The sequence below is a fragment of the Catharus ustulatus genome, chromosome 25 (genome assembly GCF_009819885.2).
Source record: "Catharus ustulatus isolate bCatUst1 chromosome 25, bCatUst1.pri.v2, whole genome shotgun sequence".
NCBI lineage: Eukaryota > Metazoa > Chordata > Aves > Passeriformes > Turdidae > Catharus > Catharus ustulatus.
The window spans coordinates 455,114-472,404 of NC_046245.1; positions in this window are offsets into that span (position 1 = coordinate 455,114).

Consider the following 17,291-nt stretch of genomic DNA (forward strand, 5'->3'; position numbering starts at 1 on the left):
TGACACTCTCAAGCAAGCTAATTTCTTCCCTTGCCTCATTTCACCCACTTGGCAAGATGAATCTTGATTAATAATGTCCTATGAATATTTAATTTTTTGATCAATTTGAATTTTTTTTCTCCTATTCCTACCTGCTGGAAAAATCAGTTCTCTCCTCTTTTCCTCTCACAAACATACAGAGAACAACAGTTTCTTCTTCAACTTCCATCCTCCTGTTTTCATCCTTTTTTCCTCCCTTTTGGGAGGTTTTTGGCCATGCAATGATCATTGTCATCACCCCTTGTCCATCCTCTGCCATCTGGGGCCAGTCAGGGAGTTTCCTCAAACCAGGAAAACTTTGCAGACAGGCAAGAAAATTGACAATCTCCAAAGTTTTTAAAGCAATTGAGATGGAATCATGTTTGTGCAGGAATTTGGTGGCAAGGAGAGGGAATGATGATGTCCCTGTTAATGAGCACTGGCAGCAGCACCTGGGTGAGGGGTTCTGCATCCAGGGACCCTCGGGGTCCCCTCCAGCAGCTCCTTGTCCTTTAGAGCTCAGATCATGGTGTGGAGGCCTCTGCCCCTGCAGCTTCAGGAGCTGCAGGACGTGAGAGCAGCCAGCCCCTCCTGGAGCCCAGGGAGGAGAAATGCTCCACACCAACCCCTGCCTACTTTATTTGCTGTTTTTCTTTGTTTCTCCCAACTGTTCAATCCATTTCTGCCTAAAATTGCCAAATTAGGGAAGTGTTTTCCAGGTTAACACTGATTTAAGCTAGAAATCAATGCCCTTGAGTTCACAGCACCATCCATCCTCAGTGCTGCTCCCAATGCTGCAGGGATGACCAGACTGTGCTGAGGCCATGAGAAATGCAGAGCTGACTTCAGCCTGAAATCCACCGGGTTTGGGGAAGGATCCAGAGCAGCAGGAGCAGGGATTCCCCTGCAGGCTGTTCCAGCAGCCTGGAACGTGAGCACAAACCCTTCCCTGCAATCCATCGCCCAATATTCAAATCTGCCAACTGTTGGAGCGGCTGGCACGTGCTGCGTGTTGGAGCTGTGTTCAAACTGACAGTCAGACCACAGCAACCCTGCTCCCGTGTCTGAGGAGGGAGGAGGAGAGTGGCACAGAGGGTTTGTGGCACTGAGGGTGCCCTGAGTGCTGCAGGGACGAGGGCAGCGTGCCTGGGGAAGCTGCCGGGCTCTGCAGTGCTGGCTCCTGCTCCTGCCCAATTCCCTTTTCCCTCTGGGCACTTTGTCAGCTCACACTCCCTCCCTGCCCCTGTGCAATCCCATTTCTCCTCAGCTCCTGTCTCTGAGCCCTGCCCCACGACCTCTGCCTCCCAACATCCTTCTCCAAATCTTGTCCAAGATGTCCTGCATACACCTACAGGGCAAGAAACCTTCCCATCCCTGAAAACCCCAGCTCAGTCCTGTCTGTGTTATTTTAACGCCCCATCAGCACAATTCCCGTGCTCTCTCTCACAAACCCCTGTGTCCCTGAAGGCAGCAGCCCTGTGGCTGTGCTCTCCATGCCCCATTATGTCTGTCTGAGGCGTTTTTCCTCATTTGCAGGAGCAGAGCTGCTAATGGGAGTCACTTCATCATGAGCTGGGCTCTGCTGCACGCTGTGGCTCCACACCACACACAGCTGGCTCCTGCCTCACGGGTTTTAATTTGGGATTAACCGATCGGGAAATCAGATCAGTGCTCACATCAGTGCCCCCCTGTCCCTGCTCCGGGGTGCCTTGGCTGCAGCAGGAGCAGGGAATGGGCACAGCCCAGGCTGCCACAGCTCCAGGAGAGCTGGACAACGTCCTCAGGCACAGGCTGGGCCTTCAGGTGTCCTGAAACTGGACTGGATGATCCTCGTGGTCCCTTCCAGCTCAGGATATTCCATAATCTTTGTGCTTAAGTCAAAATTAATTTATTATCCTGTTTAAAGCAGTGTGCTGGTGTATCCATCACTATTTGTGTGTGCAGCCCTGCAGATGAATGCACACACACGTACACACACCTTATCTTGTAAATTCCTGCTTTTTGCTTGCATTTCTAGGCCAACACTTAATGGAAGATGAAACACAATAGAAGCCCCAGCTGGGGAAGCCAGGATACAACCCAGGCCCAGAAAGTCAATTACTGTGAAGGAGAGGGTGACGATAACGAAGGAGATTTGCATGGAAATAACTGATCTGCTGATACAAAGGATCACACAGGCTGTGCTGGCAGCCAGCACTGCAGGGAAAGGTGAAGGCAGAGGATCAAAATGCACCAGGCATGGCTGTGGCAATCAGCATTTCTTTGTTCCTTTGTTGGACACGGCCAGGAGGAGACTGAGCTGGTGGAGATCTGGCTGCATTCTTGCAAAAGCCATTCATTGAAAATTAATGACAGCTTAAGTTTTCAATTAAATTTTAATTTAAACTCTGTGACTGGTGCAAATCAGCATAGTGCCACTTGTGTCAGTGATTTATCTTAGCTGAGGATTTGGCCCCACATCTCGAGTGAAAGCTCTGCCAGAATAAGCTGCAGCAGAGATCCTCAGCCAGATTCCAAAATGTGGAGATGGGCATGAAATCAGTGCAGCCTGGGACCTCTGAGAGCTCCACTGGGAACCTGGCTGAATCTCCTGATGTGCCAAGAGCTGCCCCAAGTGTCACTTTCCCATAAAGGAAAAAACTGCTGAATCTCCAAAGCCTCTCTTCCTTCCTGAGCAGGGTCTGTTCATGGCTCAGGTGAAGATCAGAGAGCCCCAGAATGGTTTGGTCTGAGGGGCCCCCAAAACCCACCCAGAGCCACCCCTGCCATGCCCAGGGACATCTCCCACTGTCCCAGGCTGCTCCAGCCCCGTCCAGCCTGGCCCTGGGCATTCCTGAGGTTCCTTTGCTGTCCTTTGCGCTCTCAGGTGAGCTGGGGTCACCTCCCCAGGTGCCACCATCACGTGGGGACACGGGGACAGCCATGGGCACGTTCCTGGTGCCTGCATTCCAGAGCAGGGCTTTGACTTGGACTCGCTGCCTCTTTGCATCCCATTGAGTCGATCTGTGGCAGGAAGTCTAATAAGTTAGGAAGTTTAACACACTCTTTTTTTATGCTTAATGTAGTCATTTCTCAATCTACCATTCTCAAGAAGTTCTTTTTTTTTTTCTGCTTGCTGTTGAAATCTATCTGGATTGAATCATTGAATCATTATTCCTGACGTTCCACAAGTCTCGTTCTGAATATTTTTAGAATTAAAAAATGAGATTTCTGCTTGGGACTTTTTTGTTTATAAATTTTGCATAAATCTGCAATACAAAAGCAGCAAAAAGAATTCAACTGAATCTTTTCAAGAACAGGATCAGCCTGTGATGTGCAGAGCAAAACCATTGGGTTCAACAGGCTGAGGGGTTGGAAGAGAATGAAGCAATTAAGGGGAAGGAGGGATGTGGAAATGAGGGTCACTTGCACTTTACAGAAAACCAGACCAACACTGAGTTATCTCTTAAGCTGTGAGGGCCTGGAAAATCCAAGGACAGCAAGGCAAAGCTCCCTGATGTGGCTCACACTGTGACTGGCAGGAACACTGGGGGTGAGGAAAGAAACACCTGGCACTGCAGCTTCTACCCTGACAGTTGAAGGTTTTGTGCATCAGGCTGGAATAGCTGGCTCCAGCTCATCGGGAGATGCTCGGGCTGCTCTGGAGCTGATCACAGAAGCAGCTCAGGTGAGTCAGCTCCCCCAGCCCCAGCTGTGACTGGACACGAGTGACTCACACCCACAGCCTCGGTAACATTAACAGAGCACCCTGGAGTGCAGGGCTGCGAGGAGAGGAGTCTGTTGGGCTCATTTGCACTCTTTGGAGAAAACACATCGTGGGTTTGTTCTCACTGATGTTTGGGAAATTTCAGAGCGAGTGGCAGTGATGGATGGGCCTGAAGGAGCAGAGCCAGAGCCTTGAGCTGAGCTGGGAGATGGGAGCTGACAGCAGGAAAAGCTTCTCTGCCATCCCCTTCCTCCTCTGGGTGTCTGCAGAGGCTTCTCTGCCATCCCCTTCCTCCTCTGGGGCTCTGCAAAGGCTTCTCTGCCATCCCCTTCCTCCTCTGGGGCTCTGCAGAGGTTTCTCTGCCATCCCCTTCCTCCTCTGGGTGTCTGCAAAGGCTTCTCTGCCATCCCCTTCCTCCGCTGGGTGTCTGCAAAGGCTTCTCTGCCATCTCCTTCCTCCTCTGGGGCTCTGCAAAGGCTTCTCTGCCATGTCCTTCCTCCTCTGGGGCTCTGCAAAGGCTTCTCTGCCATCCCCTTCCTCCTCTGGGGCTCTGCAAAGGCTTCTCTGCCATCCCCATCCTCCTCTGGGTGTCTGCAAAGGCTTCTCTGCCATCCCCTTCCTCCTCCTGGGTGTCTGCAGAGGTTTCTCTGCCATCCGCTTCCTCGTCCTGAGTGTCTGCAGAGGTTTCTCTGCCATCCCCTTCCTCCTCCTGGGTGTCTGCAGAGGTTTCTCTGCCATCCCCATCCTCGTCCTGGGTGTCTGCAGAGGTTTCTCTGCCATCCCCATCCTCCTCTGGCCCTGCCAATGGAACATGGGAAGCACTGGGATGCTCCTCTGTGCACAGCCCAGCCCAGGTCCCCCCGTGGGGCTCAGACCTGTGCCCCTTCAGGCACCCCCAGTGTCTTTCCTTTCTGTAGATACAGCCAAGAGGGATTCTGGCCAAGCCTGGGACAGTGCTTGTCCACACAGACAGATTACAAGGTTCAAGTATCTTAAATATTTTAAAATCCAGCCTCTTGTCCAACACCAACTTTTCCTATGGCCACTGCACACAGCCAGTGGACCAGGGTCATGCTCAGCCTCCTGGAAGGAACATCCCCACAGAAGGGTTAAACCAATCCCAGCTAAATTCACTGGCCCTTTATTAACAAGTGTATCAAATCTACATAATTAGCATTTTTGTGTCCCAGCCGTGCCCAGGGACGTGCAGGGATGGCAGGAGCTCAGCAGAGCCATATGCTCCTCTGATTAAAGCAGCAAGAGAGGCAGAGCATGCAAGGAAAAGCGTGCAGGTCCCAGGGGCAGCGAGCCCTGGGCTGGGCTCGGGGCTGCAGTGGCCACAGCCCAGGAGCCAGCGAGTCCCCAGGGCCCTGAGAGCCCAGCCTGGCCTTGGACAGAGCTGTGTGAGCTCCCTGATCACATCCCCTGGGTGCCTCAGGAGGGTCCTGCAGGGGCTGAGCTGGGAGCAGGGGGTGGCAGCTCTGGGCACTGTCCTGGGCAGGGGCACGGTGGTGGCACAGCCAGAGCCTCCTCCCAGCACGGCTGGGCACTGCCTCTGTGCCTGAGCAGGGCTGCCAGCAGTGCCAGCCCACATGGTGACAAAGCAGTGACACTGTGGGACAGTGCCAGTGTCCCTGTCCTGCTCAGGGGTCTGCACACAGAAATGGCTCTGAGCTGAAAGAGCAGATTTCAGTGGGATATCAGGAGGAAATCCTTCCCTGGCAGGGTGGGCAGGGCTGGCACAGGTGCCCAGAGCAGCTGGGGCTGCCCCTGGATCCCTGAAGTGTCCCAGGCCAGGCTGGACACTGGGGTTTGGGGTACCCTGGGACAGTGGAGGTGTCCCTGCCATGGCAGGGGTGGCTCTGGGTGGCGTTTAAGGTCCCTTCCAACCCAAACTGTTCTGTGGCTCTGTGACTCACGGTCACCTCAGAGATTTTCTGTTTTGGAGGAAAGTCCCTTCCCTCCTCCTGTGCTGCAGCTGCTGCCTCTGGTCCCACTGGGGACAGGGACAGGCTTTGCTAACGCGGGTTTCTGAGAAGGGGCTTAAAGCTTTTAATGCTCCCACATCTCTGAACACAGCAGATGAGATAGAAAAGCCATTTTCCATCTGTCTGCAAAGGACTGTTAAGTTCTCATCCATACGTAGAGCAGAGCCAGCAGGGATTGTTACAGGCGCAATGACAGCGCTCTACAAATGTTAATATGGTTTTTAATTGGGAGGAATAATAGCTTGCTGCTGCATGCTTGGCAGACCAGGCTCTGCAGCTACTTGATCCTGTCCCTTTTTAAAACAGAAGGGGAAAATTGCAATTCTGCATTTCAGTCAGGATTTATTTAAAGTAGCTGAGGAGCTGAGCTGACAGTGACAGTGTCCCTTGTCCGCCTGGTGATCCTGGGGATGCAGGGCAGAGCCACCACTCCCAGTGCACAAGGATGAGTCCCCCAGCTCTGCCATGGCCAGGGGCACCTTCCACCAGCCCAGGGTGCTCCAAGGGCCCTCCAGCCTGGCTGGGCTGGTCTCAGAGTGCAGCTTGGTGCATCACCAAATTCTGATGAAGTTACCGAGGGCTTGTGTACCCAGCGAGATCAGGAAAATAATCGGAATTTAATTTTAAATTGATTAATCAAATTGCATTAAATACCTTTGTAAACGCTTTTGTTTACAATTAAGGTGGACTAACTTGATTTGGTTTGCTTCACGTTAATTGCAAATAGCACCATCCAAATGGAAGCTGAAAGAAATGTGACCAAACTTACACCTTGGTTAGACCCTGGATGTCCCTAAGCACTCAGAGCAGTGTGAGGCTGCTGGGCTGCTGTGGGGTGGGATCCCCCTTGGGGCACCTCCCAGGAGGGAAGGGACTGCTCTGACCCAGCCTCTGAGTCCCCACGGGCTTGGTGTTTGCACTGCAGCCGCTCTGGTGACATCTGTCCCTGGGCTTTTGGTCCTCATTGCCAGCTTGGCACATGGCAGGGCACGGCCAGGGGCTGGGAGGGCAGGCAGAGGGTCCTGGTGCTGCCAGGGAGCCCCTGCCTGCCCCAGCCCCTGCTCTGACAGTCTGACCCTCAGGGGTTTAATCCTTGCTTCATCCGGGTGGGGAAAATGAGAAAAAAGTGAGAAATCCCCTTGGGGCATGGAGGCATGTGGGGTAATCTGGTGATGGTTGGTGATGGCTGGTGATGGCTGGTGATGGTTGGCAGCGTTTCTGCCAAGCCCTGGCACTGCCCCTTGGCTCAGGAATTCTCAGAGTCCTCACTGGAGGGTCTGGGCAAGGCTGGACAGGGCTGAGCTGTCCTTGGGAGAGGAGGAGAGCTGGGAATGGGAGGCCCTGAGCAGAACCAGAGCCCGGCTCTGCCCTGGACACCCAGGCTGGGCTGGTCCTGGGGGCAGAGGAAGTGTGGAAAAAGGGAATTTGGGGAGTGGCCCCTCGTGCCCTGCAGGCTCCTGTCCCAGCCCAGCACCCCCAGGCTCCTGCAGGGAAAGGGGAGGTTCGGAGAACTGCGGAGCTGGCTGGAAATGATGTCAGCTGCGACAGGATTGTCAAGGGCAGAGGGAGGCAATCCCTGCCCAGCCTCACTCCCTGTGCAGAAAGGGAAGGGCAGCCATGCTGCTCTCCCCCTTTTTGGAAGAATTACAATGCAGTTGAAGTATTTTTAGCAAGGCCTTAATTAAATCATAAAAATATTTCAGGCTGATGTTCATCAGCAAGTAAATTCAGGGAACAGGACAAGAAAAGCAGCTGTGCATTATTTTTCTGAGTAATGATATTTGGATCTCTGTGCAATAGAAAGTGGGGGAAAAAGATAAATTATACAGAAAATGCATTCAGGAAGGCTTTAATGTTATTACAAACCTTCATTATAATGTATGATCAAGCATGTAAGTGAAAATCTTAGGACCCGGGGGTAACATATCGATTCTGGAGGACATTAAAATTTCTATTTGATGCTTAAGCAAAATCTAATCTGACTTCTGATTTTGCAAAATATTTTAGGGTAATTAGACATGTTTGTGCTTTATTGATTCTTAAAATGAACATAAGTATGTGGAGAATTGCTAACACTCTGGATTAAAGAACAAAAGACTCCTTGCTTTGCAAAAGTTCCTGTAATTAAATCACTTTCTGCAAATGCGACCCTCATTATCCTGGATGGAAATGAATGCAGGAGCAGGTAAGGGAGTTGAAAATCATAATGATCATAAAAGTGAAGCTTTAGTGTTTAAAGGAAAGTTTGTTTTCTCATCGTTTTCCCACAGGCTTTGGGGTGAATCGCTCATCTGGAGGGCTCTGGGAGTTGTCCCTGCTGAACTTTGGGTCCCCTCAACCCCAACCATTCTGGGATTCTGCCAAAAAACCCCAAACAGCCCCAGGGCACAGGCTGTGGGCAATTCCTGTCAGAAATGGGCTCTGGAGAAGTCAAGCTCAGAGTGAACACCAAGGGCAGAGCAGTGACCTGATCCGAGCTGTGCCAAGGGAGGGGACACCAAAACCACCCCGAGCATTCCCTGGCCAGAGACCAGAGACCAGTCCTGCCAGTCCTGCCAGCCCTGACACCCAGCCCAGACTCGGAAATAAGGAGTCCCTGCTCCGTGAACTTCTGCTGCCTTTCCCCAGGTGTTTGGGAAGAACGAGGGCAGCTTCGTGCAGAAAACCACGACACCTGTGCAGGGCTGCTCTCCATGGGGCTGGGCTGCAGAAACAGCCCCAGACATTCCTGAGCATCCTCAGCCACAGCACCTCCTCCCTGTCCTGTGACCCAGCACCTTGAGCATCCTCTGGCTCTGTCCCCTAATCCAGCCATCCCTGAGCATCCTCAGGCCCTGTCCTGTGACTCAGAGATCCCTGAGCATCCTTGGGCCCTGTCCTGTGACCCAGCATCCTGAGCATCCTCCAGCTCTGTCCCCTAACCCAGCCATTTCTGAGCATCCTCGAGCCTTGTCCTGTGACCCAGCAACCCTCAGCATCCTCGAGCCTTGTCCTGTGACCCAGCAACCTGAGCATCCTCAGGCCCTTTCCTGTGACCCAACCATCCCTGAGCATCCTCGGGGCCTGTCCCCTAACCCAGCCATCCCTGAGCATCCTCGGGGTCTGTCCCCTAACCCAGCCATTTCTGAGCATCCTCGAGCCTTGTCCTGTGACCCAGCAACCCTCAGCATCCTTGAGCCTTGTCCTGTCACCCAGCACCCTGAGCATCCTCGAGCCCTGTCCTGTGACCCAGCCATTTCTGAGCATCCTTGAGCCTTGTCCTGTGACCCAGCACCCTGAGCATCCTGGAGCCCTGTCCTGTGACTCAGAGATCCCTGAGCATCCTCGAGCCTTGTCCTGTGACCCAGCACCCTGAGCATCCTGGAGCCCTGTCCTGTGACTCAGAGATCCCTGAGCATCCTCGAGCCCTGTCCTGTGACCCAGCCATTTCTGAGCATCCTGGGGCCCTGTCCTGTGACCCAGCAACCCTCAGCATCCTCAGCCACAGCATCTCCTCCCTGTCCTGTGACCCAGCACCCTGAGCATCCTTGGACCCTGTCCTGTGACCCAGCCATCCCTGAGCATCCTGGGGCTCAGCACTGGAGCCCAGCACCTCCTGCCTGTCCCCTAACCCAGCACCCTGAGCATCCTTGGGCCCTGTCCTGTGACCCAACCATCCCTGAGCATCACTCACAGCCTGTCCCCTAACCCAGCCACCCTGAGCATCCTGGGGCCCAGCACTGTGACCCAGCGCCTCCTCCGTGTCCCCCAGCCCTGGGATGCAGCCCCAGAGCCCGCAGATCCCTCCCAGCCGTGCCGGGGATGCTCGGGGAGCACAGAGGACAAGGTGGCCTTGGGAGGGTGAGAAGTGTGCTCCAAAGGCACGGAAGGACATTTGCAGCAGGAGCTGAGCGGCTCGGAGCAGATGGCCCGGGAACATTTGCTGGGAGCCCGCAGGTCCCCAGCAGGGCTCTCTGTCACCATTTACTGCTCTGGCTGTTCCAGCCGCACACACGTGCGAGCCCCGGCCCCGCAGCTCACGGAGCCATAAATAAGCAACGAGCAGAGATAAGTGTCTGATTTATTGGGGAGCTCAAAGGCACAGACAAGCACAGCAAGGTCACAGCCACGGTTCAGCACGTCCCTGACACAGCTCGCTCCTCTCTCCCCTCCCTGCTACCCCTGCCAGGCCTGGCAAGCGCCAGGACGGAATTTTTGTGTGCAGTGAAATTTTTGTGCACACTGAAATTTTTGTGCAGGTCCCTGTGTGTGCTGAAGGCAGCTCCTGTGCTGCCAGTGCAGGCATTGCTGCTGTTGATGCCGGTGCAGCACAGCCCTGGGATGCAGGCCCATGGCCGGGCCCTGCTCTCCGTAGCGTGGCAACAAGTGCTAAGCAACACGGAGCCCCAGCAGCCTGCTCTGCTCCCATCTGCTCAGGGAGCACTGCTGCAGGAGCTGCTGTCTGAGGGCAGTGTCCCTCTGCAGGGCTGGCAGCAGAGCCTGCCTCGGGTGGGAGCTCATCGTGGGACCAGCCCTGCCCAGCGAGGGGAACCCATCCCACCCACACTGCTGCACCCCAATCTTTGTCAGGATTGCAGCTGGGGTTTGGCACCTCCCAGGGAGGAGGCAGCTCTGGCACAGGGTGTCTGGGCTGTGCTGGGGTTTGTCCCTGGCTGTCCCCAGCTCTGCCATGCCCAAGGGACAGCTCCCACTCTGCCCCTGCTCCTGGGTCGCGGAGGCTTGGAAGGGTTTTTGTTGGAAAGGACCTTAAAGCTCATCTCATTGCCACCCCCTGCCCTGGGCAGGGACATCTTCCACTGTCCCAGGTCACTCCAAACCCCATCCAAGCTGCATTTGGCCTTGGACACTCCAGGGATCCAGGGACAGCCCAGTTTCTCCGGGCACCCTGTGCCAGACCCTCAGTGCTCTCACAGGGAAGAGTTTCTTGCTAATACCTGATCTAAACCCACTCTCTTTCAGTTTAAGGCATTTCCCCGTGTCCCATCACCCACAAAAACTCCCTCCCTGGCTCTTGGAGCCCCACCAGGAGCTGGAATTGCTGTGGCAGGGCAGTCCCAGGAGCACAGACACATCTCCAGAATTTCACTGCACAGCAGGAACAGGAGCTGTCCTGTGCACACCTGGGAGGACACGCTGCTGTCTTTGTCTGTCTGCCCTCTGCCATCACCCACAGCAGTAAATAAATCCAGCTGGCCAGCGAGAGAGGGTTGAAGTGATGCTTCCTCGTGACACGCTGGATTTTCTGTCACTTGGTGCTAAATAAGCCACGGCAGATTTAAAAGCACTGCAATTGCTGAAAAAATAACCTTAATAAAGTGGGTATAAATAACTGTACAGCAGCATTTCTGCATATTGGAATTGTTTATGCAGGTAAAATTTAATAGCAGAGGTGTGACTGCATTTATAACAGAGTAATCAGTGTGTAATTCCACAAACCCAGTGTGTTTGCTCACAGGAGACAACCCTAATGTCTTTTAAAAAGTCGTTAGATTTAAGTAATAACCAGCACCCAAGCACTCGATCAGGCAGATAGAGAACAAATCAACTTTTATTGCCAGGAAAAAACTAGAAAACCTAATTCCTTGGAAGCTAATAAAAATTTTATAATTTTTTTTTGGAGTCAAATAAGCACAGGGTTTATTACTTTGTAGACGTCTTCATAAAACCTGGAGCAAACCTAATCTAGATGAAAACAACAGCTGTGAGGCACAATATATTTGACCAAGATGGATGCCTCAGAGGTATGATATTCATTAGCTCAGTAATTCCAAATGGTAAACAAGGTTTAATTAATTTTGATTTCAAGCTACAATGGTCGGCTGGCCACGCAGGGTGTACAGAACGTACAGCTCCTGCAGCAGCAAGTGCTGCTGGAGAAACTCTGCGCTCTCCTGACACTTCTGCTGGGACAGGTGCTGGGGACAGAGGAGGACAAGTGTTGGAATTGTTCCCTGGGAGGGGCTGAGGGTCTGGCAGAGGTGCCCAGAGCAGCTGGACCCTGGCAGGGACCCAGGCCAGGCTGGACACTGGGGCTGGAGCAGCCTGGGACAGTGGGATTCACTTGAGGGACAATTCCTGGACACTGGGGCTGGAGCAGCCTGGGACAGTGGAATTCACCCCCAGGGACAATTCCTGGACACTGGGGCTGGAGCAGCCTGGGATGGTGGGATTCACTACCAGGGACAATTCCAGGACACTGGGGCTGGAGCAGCCTGGGGCAGTGGAATTCACTTGAGGGACAATTCCTGGACACTGGGGCTGGAGCAGCCTGGAACAGTGGGATTCACTTGAGGGACAATTCCTGGACACTGGGGCTGGAGCAGCCTGGGACAGTGGAATTCACCCCCAGGGACAATTCCTGGACACTGGGGCTGGAGCAGCCTGGGACAGTGGAATTCACTCCCAGGGACAATTCCTGGACACTGGGGCTGGAGCAGCCTGGAACAGTGGAATTCACTCCCAGGGACAATTCCTGGACACTGGGGCTGGAGCAGCCTGGGCCAGTGGAATTCACTCCCAGGGACAATTCCTGGACACTGGGGCTGGAGCAGCCTGGGACAGTGGGATTCACTCCCAGGGACAATTCCTGAGCCCCCTCCACAAACAGAACCTGGTTTGAGGTGCAGAACTCCCCAAACAGCCCCAAGCACAGCGTGAGGAGATTTCCCTGTCCCTGATGGATGTGAGTGCCTCTCCTCGTGGTGCCTCCTGCTCAGAGGCAGCTGTGCTGAGAGGTTTGGACCAAGGGAAGCCACCCCAAAGGGTGTCTGGGCACTCAGAGATCTCCTTCCCTGTGCCTCCTCTGGGCAAGGACCAGCCTTCCTGGAGCCACACAAGAGCCTGTCAGTGTGGGGAAGGGACCCCAGAGTCCCCTCCAGTGGCTGCAGGGTCTGCAGGTCCCACAGCCCAGCTCTGAACACGCAGAGCTGCTGCAGCGACACAGGGCAGGAACCAAACTCCCACGGACAGCTCATTAAACATCCCAGCAGACAACTGGCTGAAGAATTGCAGAGCTAATGACACGAGCAGTGCCTTTGTCTGCTCCTGGTGCCCTGTGGCAGGGTGGGACACTGCAGCCCTGCTCCAAGGGCTTGCTGTCACCTCTGAGTGACACCAGGACACGCACTTGTCTTGTGCTTGTAAACTAGAAATGTATTTAATTCTGGCTTGAGGCAAAGTCATGGCTCACAGCCCTTTAGTGCACTGCTGAATTTGAAACCAGCTTGCAAAACTATTCCCAAAATAACCCCGTGAGCCTCTTTTATCCAGAGAAATGTTCAAAATATTTTTGTTCAAAGACAGAGGTGCAAAGAATTTAAATGTCACCACTCTCCCTGGAGGCAGAGGATGGGTTTGGGGACTATTTCCACTATGAGTCAGGGCTGGATCCCCGGACAGCAGAGGCTGTGGGGTGACAAATCCTTGTCTTGGTGAGATGTGCAAGAAAAGCTTTCAGAATGAATAAAAACTCCACCCCAGAATGAATAAAAACCCCACCCCAGAATGAATAAAAACCCCACCCCAGAATGGATAAAACCCCCACCCCAGCACCTTTTCCATGGGTTTCCTGCAGCCACCACTGCCCAAATCCACTTTCCTACCCCAGAGGCTGAGGGAGCTCCTGTTCCTGCCAAGGCAGAGCAGCTCCCCAGACCCTGCCCAGGGATTCCACAGCCAGGGCTGGGCTGGTGCAGCTCTGCCAGGGCTCAGCAGGAACCTGCAGCATGGAGACACGGTCATTTGTACAGGGAGGCTTTGTGGATAAATAACAGAGCTGGAAATATGCTTTAATGAAGCACAGCAACAATTAGCTTTATTCACATTTTCCCCCTCAAAACACAGACAAATATATGCACTTAAAGAATGATGATGTTTTGAGTAATCACAGCTAAACAAATAGAGCAGAAACTTTGTACACTTTATGCAAAAGACTTTGCTGGCTGCAATATTTCAAATTTCATTTAAAAATAAGTGTTTGGAATGAAGCCTCTACCCCAAACCATAACTTTGCATTTTCAAGGGCTGTGGCCATAATGTAACAATGAATATATGAAAATATCTGTGCTCTGCAGACCATCATCCTGCAGCTGCTGTGTCTAACACAATCTGCCATAACACACCAGCAGAAGAACTGAAAGGCACTGAAAAGAAAACGGATTCTCTTGCAAGCCCCTCTTGTCTGTTTTTTCATTTGCTTATTAATAGCCCACTGTGCAATTAATTACAACTCAGGTACAGTCCTTGTGGCCCTGCAGAAGAGAGCTGAGGAGTCCTGCAGGCATTTCCAGCCTGCAGGGAACATTTCCCTCCTGAGCTGGGCTGGGGGCTCTGCAGGGACCTGCACACGGCAGCTTGGAGAGCCCAACCCCGGAGAACACGCAGGACAAAAACTGTTTGCTTAGAATATTCAGGTCAGTCTTGATGAATAATGAATGTATCCACAGAAATGGGGCTCAACCACACACAAAACAGTGGTAAAATTAATCAGGTAATTTAATGGCAAGCAGTAATTTGACATCTTGTGTCTCACGGGTGCTACTTGCCCAGCCTCCCTCCGAGCAGCCTGCCTTGTTCTCGTCGCTGCAGGCTGGACTTTCTTAGTGCCAGGCTTTTAATTATGCAGGCTGGGCTGCTTTAATGTGAGGCTTTTAATTATCCTTAGATCAATATTTCTCATCAGCTCTGAGGAAAACTTCTCCTCCTGGTGTGAGCTGGGGAGTCAGAGGAGCACGGTCTGTGTTAAACATCCCCCCGGACCTGGGGGAAAGGGACAGCCACTGTCCTGGGGTACCAGAGTGCCACTGTCCTGGGAGACCAGGGTGTTCTGTCCTGGGAGACCAGAGTGTCACTGTCCTGGGAGATCAGAGTGTCCTGTCCTGGGGTATCAGAGTGTCCTGTCCTGGGAGATCAGAGTGTCACTGTCCTGGAGTACCAGAGTGTCCTGTCCTGGGGTACCAGAGTGTCACTGTCCTGGGGTTCCAGGGTGTCACTGTCCTGGGGTACCAGGGTGTCACTGTCCTGGGGTACCAGAGTGCCACTGTCCTGTCCTGGGAGACCAGAGTGTCCTGTCCTGGGAGACCAGGGTGTCCTGTCCTGGGAGACCAGGGTGTCCTGAGCTCTGAGGTACCAGGGTGTCCTGTCCTGGAGTACCAGAGTGACACTGTCCTGGGGTTCCAGGGTGTCACTGTCCTGGGGTACCAGGGTGTCCCCATCCTGTCCTCTGAGCAGTGGGGTCACACCACAGAGCCCTCAGGACTCACTGCCCTTCCAGGACAGACCTGCAGGAGGTGGCTGCATCCTCCAGCCTGGATCAGACAGGAAAAAATCAGCTCCAAGGAACAGCTCCTGCTCCTGTCCTGCTGAAGCACAAGGAGAATTAACGGCGTTGTTTTTCATGTTGAGGGCGACTTGAATTATTTACAGAGCTCCCATCAAGACTCTCAGCCTGGCATGTGCTTTTCCTCCCTCCTGTCCTTTCCATCTCCGCTCTGAGCACAGATCCCCTTCCCAGGACTCTGCTGCAGCATTTCCCGTGCCCAGGACAGCCTGGGGCCAGAGCCTGTGCCCAGCCCGGGCTGCTCCCTCCCCTCCTCTCCCCCGGGCACCCCCGGCCCCACTCAGCACCCCGGCCCGGCAGAGGAGTGATCGGAGCTAATGAGTTTGCCCTCGGGCAGCCACCTCCTTCACTCGGTTATTTTTATTTTTTTGGAGCCTTTCAGCCCAGGGTGCTTGTTGCTTCTCCAGCATCAACAACATTAACAAGCTCTGACATCTCATAAATTTCCCTTGGTAAAACAAAGGAGAAGCAAATAGAAAAACAAGTTTCATCAGTTCAGGGGGTTTGGTGCTTTGAAATTTTTCCTTCCTTTTCGTTGTGAGCAGCCCCTTTTATCCTGCTGGTGTCTCTCTGCTGCAGCCAAAGTGCCTGGGACAGCAGCAGCTAGAACACACTGCTTTTGGCTTTGGGTAGAAAACGCTGAGATAAAGTGAGATCTGATTATGAGAAATAGAAATAGATCCAAGGCAAGCCCAACTATAAAAATGCAACAAGTTTGGAAATCAGAGAAAGGAGATTAATCCTGCTAATCTTTTCTTTCAGTTTAAAGCCATTCCTTGTCCCATCATAATGACCAAATGATTTATAGAATGTTTTAGGTTGGAAAAGACCTTGAAGGTCATCGAGTCCAACCATTAACCCCACAGTTCCCAGCCCAGCTGTGAGCCATGTCCCAGGTGAAGAGTGGAACAGGTGAACAGGTGAACAGGGGAACAGGGGAACAGGTGAACAGGGGAACAGGGGAACAGGGGAACAGGTGAACAGGGGAACAGGGGAACAGGTGAACAGGGGAACAGGTGAAGAGATGAACATGTGAACGGGTGAACAGGGGAACAGGTGAACAGGGGAACAGGTGAACAGGTGAACAGGTGAACAGGGGAACAGGGGAACAGGGGAACAGGGGAACAGGTGAACAGGGGAACAGGTGAAGAGATGAACATGTGAACGGGTGAACAGGTGAACAGGGGAACAGGGGAACAGGTGAACAGGGGAACAGGTGAACAGGGGAACAGGGGAACAGGTGAACATGTGAACATGTGAACATGTGAACAGGTGAACGTGTGAACAGGGGAACAGGTGAACAGGTGAACAGGGGATCACTGCAAGGCCACTTCCACCCTCAGTCTCCCCTTTCAAAATCATCTATAGCAATAACTTGTAATTGTAATAAAAATCCTCGGTAACACTTTATTTAGAAATTGGGCAGTTAAAAACTGGGATTGATCATCACTGTCACAAGGAACTTGTTCAAACAATCTCTGCCCTGGCAGCCCCAGGCCCACTCCTCACTTTCCTCCCTGCTCTCTGTAATCCTTTGCCAGTGCCCAAAATACAAATTGGCTTTCTTGGGGAATGAGAAATCTGCTGCCTGGGAGCTGCAGTTGGTGCTCAGGATGCAGGAGCTGCCTCCCCTTCCATCAGAGCTGCTCTGGGCTGAGTGAGGAGCTGCAGGGGATGGAGCAGCCACGAGTGTTCTCTCTTTTCCTTGCAGTTGATTTTGTTCAAACACGTCCCAGAGCTCCCCAGAGCAGGGCTCTCCTGTATTCCTTTGTTTTGGGAGTTGGATGCAGCAGGTCAGGCAGGAGCCCGGGATCTCTGAGGGCCTGGCTTTTCCAGGAACGTTTTTATCAACATCTACCCCAGGCAAAGGGGGCTAAATCAGTGGCACAGGCTGGCAGCGAGGGCACAAACCCAGCGTCAGTGGCACAGGCCAAAATGGACTTTACCAACCCCACCACCCCTAACTCAGATCCCCAGGCTGGTGTTTTCTCACAGTTACTGCTCCATTGTTAGGACAACACATAAATTATCATTAAAATGATGCTACAGGGAGGCAATGTGAGGTGGAAGAGAAAACTGATTTTCCAGGGATAAAATTATTCAGCAACAACACTGGACATGTGAAATGGAATTTTGGGCTCAACAGCCACTGCTTTATAATGAGGCAGAGAATTTTCCTTACAGATCCAGTTCTTGAAGCCCTGGAGCTCCTGGCTGTGTCCTCTGCTTTACTGCCACAACA